A 7,997-nucleotide genomic window follows, 5' to 3' on the forward strand; every position below is an offset into this window, starting at 1 on the left:
AATTTTTTTTTTTTTTTTTTTTTAAATTGTTTTATTATATATGGTATTAAAGAACATAAATAAAACAAAACAAGACATAAAGCAACTAGTTATAGATAACTAACAAGCAATTTAAATTTAAACAGATTAGGCGATTCCACGCAATAATGAATTAACTGTAGTACATTTCAATGATTTAAGCCCAAAGATCGCACGGCTTTTGGCGCTTTAGACGGCGAATTGGCTCAGTTGTCGCTAGTAAATGCGCCTCAGCATTTATGTGACACCTAAGTCTATCTTGGTGTGATTTGGCTTTGGTATGAATTTCTTCCTGTACTGTTGACACTCCGAGGTCACGATGTAAGTCAGAATTTCTCACGTACCATGGCGCGTTTGTTACACTCCGTAGCATGAAATTTTGGAATCTTTGAATGATGGAAATTTGTGTTTTGCTTGCGCAACCCCATAGCTGTATTCCATATGTCCAGATTGGCTGGAGCATTTGTTTGTATAATACAAGTTTATTGAAAAGCGATAGTTTTGATTTTTTACCGATTAACCATTTCAACGATTCGAATTTAAGATCTAATTCACTTCTTTTCTTTTTTATGTGCTCGCTGCATCTTAGTTTAGCATCCAAAGTCATACCCAAGTATTTCGCAGTATTCGCGTGAGGGATTTGTGCTTCATCGATGTAGACAGGTGTATGACTGATGTTTCGATTTGTGAAATTTACATGCACTGATTTTTCTTTATTCAGATTGATTTTCCATTTCTTTGTCCAAGCAATTATACTGTCCATACTATTTTGCAAATTATTAGCTGCTATGAAAGTGCAGTACTTTCTCCAACTGCAAGGACTGCAGTATCATCAGCAAAAGTTGCTGTGAACGTCGTTGCACTCGTTGGCAAGTCGTGTGTATAAATGAGATATAAGAGAGGACCCAAGACACTACCTTGCGGAACTCCAGCGTTAATTTTATACAATTTGCTATAGGCATCACCGTACTTTACTCGAAAGTAACGATCAGATAAGTAAGAGGAGATCACGTCATAATACTCCGTTGGGAGAATATTTTTTACTTTGGTAAGCAATCCGGAGTGCCAGACTTTATCGAAAGTCTGCGAGACATCTAAAAACACAGCTGAGCAGATTTTTTTTCCTCAAGAGCTTTTTCTATTACATTGGTAATCCTCAAGAGCTTTTTCTATTACATTGGTAATCCTATGGACTTGATCTATAGTGGAGTGATTGCACCTAAAACCAAACTGATGTAAAGGTATTATGTTTTGACTTTCAATCAGAGGAAGGATTCTTTTCAGTAAGACTTTTTCAAATTTTTTGAAAGTACAGGCAGAAGTGCTATTGGTCTGTAGCCACTTAAGTCATTAATATCCTTTCCTGGCTTATGTACCATGATAATTTCAGATACTTTCCACAGGGATGGAAGGGTTCGCATCTGTATTATAGCGTTAAATATATTCGTAATTTTAACTAGGCATTTTGCAGGAATTACTTTTAAAACTTCAGCACTTATCAATTCATAACCTGGGGTTTTTTTTAGCTTAAGTTCATTTTTAATAATCATTATCTCAAGTTCGGTGGTTGGTGGAATACAGGATGAATGTGCTGTCCTAGGAGGGCAGATTACTGCATTGTTAACGTTTTCGTCTATGGAAAACACTTTTGACAGGTGTTCGGAAAAGACCTCCACTTTTTCCTCATCGCTTTTAGCCCATTGATTAGCGAGATTTTTAATTGGAGCTTTGTGTACTAAAGGTCGCTTAAGGTTTCGTGTGCATTTCCAGAGAGAATAGTTGGTAGCACGATCATTACTTAAGTTAGATAGGTAGTAGTTGAATTGATTATTTTTAAATTGCTTGATTTTTAGGCTGAGTTCTTTTGCAAGTCTGTTAAGAATGGCTTTGTCTGCTGAAAATCTGGATTGCTGCCACTTTTTCCGCATCTTTCTTTTTTCCCGCATAAGATCCACAATGACTTTTGGGTATTTATGAGGATAGGTTGCATTCCTTAATGTGGGCGTGCTGCACCATGCCGCATGTTGTAGTAAATTTGTAAGGTTCAAAATTTCGCTTTCAAGATCATTTACTTCACAAATTTCTTTTGAAGCAATGGTGTTTTCATTAAGGATTCTTCTGAAGTAACTCCAATCTGTGTATTTATTTTCAAGTTTTAGACATTTTTTATTTATTAAGGCAGATTCGAAGAGGGTTATGTAGAGAGGTGAATGGTCGGAGTTTAGTTCTGCTCCATCTGTTATTTTTAAATTGTAGGACGAAATTTGCTTGGTTATAAAGAAATCGAGTAGATCAGGCACCTTTGTTGGGTCAGTTGGCCAATAGGTTGGGTTCCCGGATGACAAGCATTCGCAGCCAGTTTGCTGTATAGCTTTGAGGAGTTCTCTACCTTTCGTTGTAATTAGGCGAGAGCCCCAATGCGTATGTTTAGCGTTGAAATCGCCACCCATAATGAAGCGATGCTTATGAGTTTCTATAAGATCTTTGTATTGTTCGGATTTAATTGAATGTCTTGGAGGACTGTACATATACCGATGTTAGTAGTAATTTGCTTTGTAAGTCAAGGACAACAGTTATTGCCTGGAATTCCTCTTTGGATATTTTTGTAGACTCGTAATGTTTTAATGATTTTTTAATTAAAATAGCACTTCCTCCGCGAGCGCAATTACTAGGATGGACTGCGCTATATACTTCGTAATTCTTTAGTTTAACATATGTTTGGTTAGTAAAATGAGTTTCACTAATTAAGCAAACATCAACATCTTTGACTGATAGGACTGTTTCAAGCTCTCTAAGGTGTTGAAGAAGACCGTTCGAGTTCCATAACATTATTTTTATATAACTAAGCATTATTTGTTTTGTTGAGTTTTTGCTCTAGCCTAGTCAAGCGTTTGTCCAATGCTTTATAAAAGTTTTCTTGAGTAGTGATTTTTTCCAGTATTTGTGTTAGAATTTTGTAATTACCATCGTCCTCAGTGTTGGATTGAACTACATCCGAATATGTTTTTTTATTATTCAGCGATTTTGGGTTTTTATTTAGAAGATCAGTTTGATTATTTTCAGGTTGGTTTTCAGCCGATATATGATTACGCTGTTTACCTTTGTTTTGTTCACCAATTTTTTTGTTTCTCAATTTTTGAAGTTCTTTGGCTACTATACAACCTCTGTAATTGGCCGGGTGTCCCTCACCGCAGTTGCAACATTTTGGTTGGTGCTGATCAGGTTTGTTGCATTCTGCAGTACTGTGACTGCCAGCACATTTAACACACCGGGCTGATTTGCCGCAATAATTTTGTGTGTGACCATACGCTTGGCATATTTTACACTGTGGTATTTGCTTTGAGTGCTTTATTGGTTCAATTTTAACAACACAGTTTAAAATAGCTTTAATGTTACATATTTTTTTTATATCCTCTGTCGCCTCAAATGTAAGCATGAACATATTAAGTGGAATCTTTGAATGTGATTTCCATTTGTTGACCGCGTTCACGATTTTAAAACCTTGCTGTTTCAGATCGAATACGATATCGACTGGGTCACATGAATGAGGAAGATTTTTTGCAATAACCTTTAATGGTCGGAGATGCTTGTTTTCATACGAATACCAGGCAGCTTTTTTTGAAGACAGCACTTTTGTAACAGCTCTGTAGTCGCCTATTTCAAATGTACTGATTTTATAAGTACCGCTATTGAGGAGCTTAATAAAAAAATCTTTCTTGCAGTTACTTTTTACAACAGCTTGCAGTTCTGAGTATTTATAATCTTCAGAGACCATAATTGGTGGTGGACGAGCTATTTTCAGCTCCACTTGGGTATTTTTACTGCTCGCTATAGTTGCCACATTAGAGGAATTCAATGGTACTCAAATGAAAATTAGATTTATCACAACAACAGCGGACTTAGATGATCCAACTCACTTAAAGTATTAACATTCAGTAAGAGAATAACTCCATCGTGAGTCCATTTTTTTTATGGTGGACAAATTAGGAAAATGAATAGCATTTACTAAAATATTTGTTAAGTCACATTTTTACGACTGAAACTGATGATGGAAGTTTATGATAATACTATAGTAAGAATACAGTGTGTTACATAATTTCAATGCCTTAAAAGTGGTTTGAATTTGACACTAAAGACAATGAAGGATTTGACTAACCAAAAGAGTTTGTGGATGAAGAATTGGAAGCAACACAAAAAGCATTTGTAGACGTATTAAGAAGTAGTTTCTGAACTCTAAAAAGGATGAAATGCATTTAAAAGGAAAAAAATCAGACCCATATACTGAGAGACATCAAAATGCAATTTTCTCTATCTAAAATACTGCTTGAATACGTTTCAGAAAAAGATTATTATTGTATCAAATTATTGCTAATATTGAGAAGTAAATATAACTTGAAGTCGAGAAACATCGAAATCCAATTTTGCCTAAAAATCAATTTTGCACCGAATCTTATGATATGGATAAGGGCCTTAATTGAGAAAATTATAATGCAAGCCCGTCTAATCATCCAAATGACACCAAAGTCGTGTATCCGGAGCAAAAAAGAAATTCTTTTTATTTGATGAATCAAAAGTGTGTCATCGAAATCGATAGAAAAGTTGTATATTTACGGTACTAAGATAATTTTTAGTATTTAGCGGGAGTCTCATCTAATAAGAGCTATGGAAACCTGGCTAAGTTTTTATAGAAGAACTCTAGAAACATACCTGATATATTTGAATAATGTTTTGATTAGAAAATGATTGGAATATGTTGGATCAAACAGGAATTAGTCGTTTTTATCATTATAACGCCAGGCTATTTTTGAGTTTTAAACTTAAAGGACTTTGTATATGTTTGAATTTAATAAGAATTAGATTAATAATTCAACTATTCAACTAATTCATCAGTTTTTACTTCTTAAAAAAAACACATAGTTTACATTTGTGACGCATAATATAGGCGTTGAAGGAAGATCATCCATCACCACAATAATGCGAGCTCCCACACAGCAGCTCAAGTAAAGCAGGTTTACAGTCTTGACTTGGTACCCATTGACTTTTCTTCCCAGATATTAAGAAAAAAATGCATGATGAGTGTTTTTCTACGCCCGAAAGCTGGTGGAGACATTTTAATCCCTAGTTGGAGATACCAACTTCAGAGTGGCTAAACTTTTTCGGAAATAGGTTCAATTGAATGCAAAAATCTATTGATCATCATGGAGAATACATTTGGTCTCAAATGGCGAAACTGATTCTGGTTCCTCAGTCGAAATTCCAAACTGTCATTTGATAATAAGGTGCTTATATAAAAAATTGCATTAAAATCCACATGGAGTTATGGAGTGTAATTATACGGCACTGGAGCAGACTTAAATTGGGCAATTAATCAGCGTTTCCAATGTAAAACACTATGCATGATCATAAATGCACCTTGGTATATAATGAATGAACAGCTTCATAAAGAACTTTGGGCATTTATACTCTTTGAAAGCTGGGGGGTTTCTGCAGATTTCCACCAATCTCACTGACTAATTTGTGTATTCTTCATAAGTTTCGTGATTATTCCATGACTGATCTAAGATCTGCGTATCGCCCCGTCCGGTTATTGATTACTCTGAGATTAGATAGTGCTAAGTAGGACAGTCTATCGGTTTTCGCATATAGCTTCAGGGCTCTGTCTCTTATGTATTTTTTGACCGGATCTATTCTAAGGTCTCTTAACATATCATTAGTGCGGATGTACCATGACACTTTGAAGCGTCTTCGAAAAGTCTGACTTTGAGCAAGTTACAGCTTTTGGATAGTAGAGTCGGCAGCTTTGCTATACGTGACACACCCATAGAGTAGTGCTGGTCTGATTATCTTGCTGTAGATCAGCTTTTTGTTCCTCGCGCTAAGGTTGTTGTGTTTGAAAAGTGATTGTAAGCATTGTAGTGTTTTTGCACAACTACTTCTTTTGACTTGTATGTGCTTGTGCCAAGTGAAGCGCTTATCAAACGTGACCCCCAAGTATTTGATGCTCTCAAATACTCCCAATTCCCTCTCCCAATTAATCGCGATGTCACCAACTCTCACTATCGATCGATTCTATCTGTGTTAATGAGCAATAAATAGGGCTTTAGATAAACAACTACATGTTCCGACAATTAAGGAAGAAATATCTCGTATTATACGGAATTACGCTCATCGCATATATATGCACCCAAACCAGCTGGTTGCATGCCGTTGTCCCCCTTCAATATTTTTACAAGGTTGAGAAGAAAAACTTCGAGAGACGTCTTAGATATGTATATGTGTGTCACACATTTCTATTTTAAGTGTATATGGATGTCACTAGGCATAGTCGATATGCGTATTTTTAGGTTTTAATAAATATTATTTATTCAAAAAATAAAAAAAATAAGAAACAATAAAACCATTTTTACCGCTTAACCAGTGTATTTTAATTGTTGGGCGCAAGACTTAAAAGGCAAGTGTCTTTGCAATTAGCCTAGCCTGAATATACTAGATTGATATCTTTGCATAATTTCGATATGTATTTTACAGTTAGGATATGAAAATATGCATAAATAAAATAAATTACTTTGATCATCTTTTAATTGAAACTATGAATATTTATGTAGTAGCACTACTTATTTAAAATGATATTTATATCAATTGACCTGCTTTTCAACTTATTGATTGCAAAGCCTATGCCACATTAATATATTAAATACTTACTACATTTAATACTTTTAATAATTATTTCTTATCTAAACCATTTAGATTGAAAAGATTTCAACTAATTAAAAGCCTCTATTACAATTTTCATAGTCAATAAAAAATGCCGACTAACACGCATGTCATTTGTGAGTATGCATGCGTATGTCGCCGTCAAGTATCTCTCACATTCTTGTTGCAAGCTAACTTCGTCTTGTATCTTGTATCTACGCTGCACTGCGAAAGGCTAAATGCAAATGCAAATAGTGAAACTTAGTTGACCAACTTTATCTTCGCCTCTGGTCCACTTCGCTAGTTGCGTTTATTTATTGCATGAATAATAATTATTATTTTTATTTATCAACGGTTTCAGTTGCTGGCCTTGAGTGGCGAATTGACAAGCTTTCTTAGCCGTCGAGAAGTGGCCTTTTTCCTTTTTTCGTTGTAATTTCTGACACAGATTTGTACAATTTATATTTACATATTTTCGTAAATAACTCAGACGTGTAATATGTGTAAAAGAATTTTGTTCTACAAATGTTAGCCGCATAGGCTAAACGATCTAATTGACTTGTTGTGGAATTAACCAAATTGCTTGGAATAAGTGCCAAAAGAAAAAATACCTAATTTAACTTAATTTGAATGGAAATAAAATAAATACTTGTATTAAATTATCTTTAATAATTTATGCAAATTATATGTAAATTAGTGGGAGATATTTATGCTGTCGTAATAAATCTCCTATCGCAAGACGATCGAGGTGTGTGGAATATGTAGGTTACGAATGCATAAGCATGCGAGCCGCATCGGAATATTTTGTGAATTTTTCTCTTCAGTCTGTATAGGTGTAAGTGATAACTGATCCTGTGATCTAAAACCTATATTCTGTTGAATTTCGCTTTGAACTTATTCAGCATAAAGCATTTTCATGCTTTTGTTGTGGTACACTGGCTGAAAAGTGTATGTCGACAAGACAATTTCCGTTAGATTTTAAATACTTTAACCCAGTATTCGTAAATTTATGACAGTGAACTTGTACCCACAGTTTATGAGGGCGACTTGTAAAATTTTAATGATGTTGCATCAAAATAATTTCTCATTGCGCAAAATTCAACTCGTTGAGTTCAAAATGTTTTTAGGTTAGTATTTCCTTCATAGTTTTTGTTTGAGTAGCAAGTACACATGTGAAAGGGAAGGGAAGTACACATGTAAGGCATTTTAAATTTTTATGGATCTTCACTTTAATAATACATTAAGATAATTTAACACATAGATCATGGCACGTAAATAAGTCAGGA

General features: G+C 34.6%; 1 protein-coding gene across 1 annotated transcript in view; it reads right to left on the reverse strand.

Annotated features, from left to right (window-relative positions):
• The window catches only part of LOC119677005 (probable GDP-L-fucose synthase), a 16,533-nt gene that overhangs the window by 7,964 nt on the left and 572 nt on the right, over positions 1 to 7,997 (reverse strand). The window lies entirely within an intron of this gene.

Source organism: Teleopsis dalmanni, chromosome 2 (assembly GCF_002237135.1).
Source record: "Teleopsis dalmanni isolate 2A chromosome 2, ASM223713v2, whole genome shotgun sequence".
Taxonomy (NCBI): domain Eukaryota; kingdom Metazoa; phylum Arthropoda; class Insecta; order Diptera; family Diopsidae; genus Teleopsis; species Teleopsis dalmanni.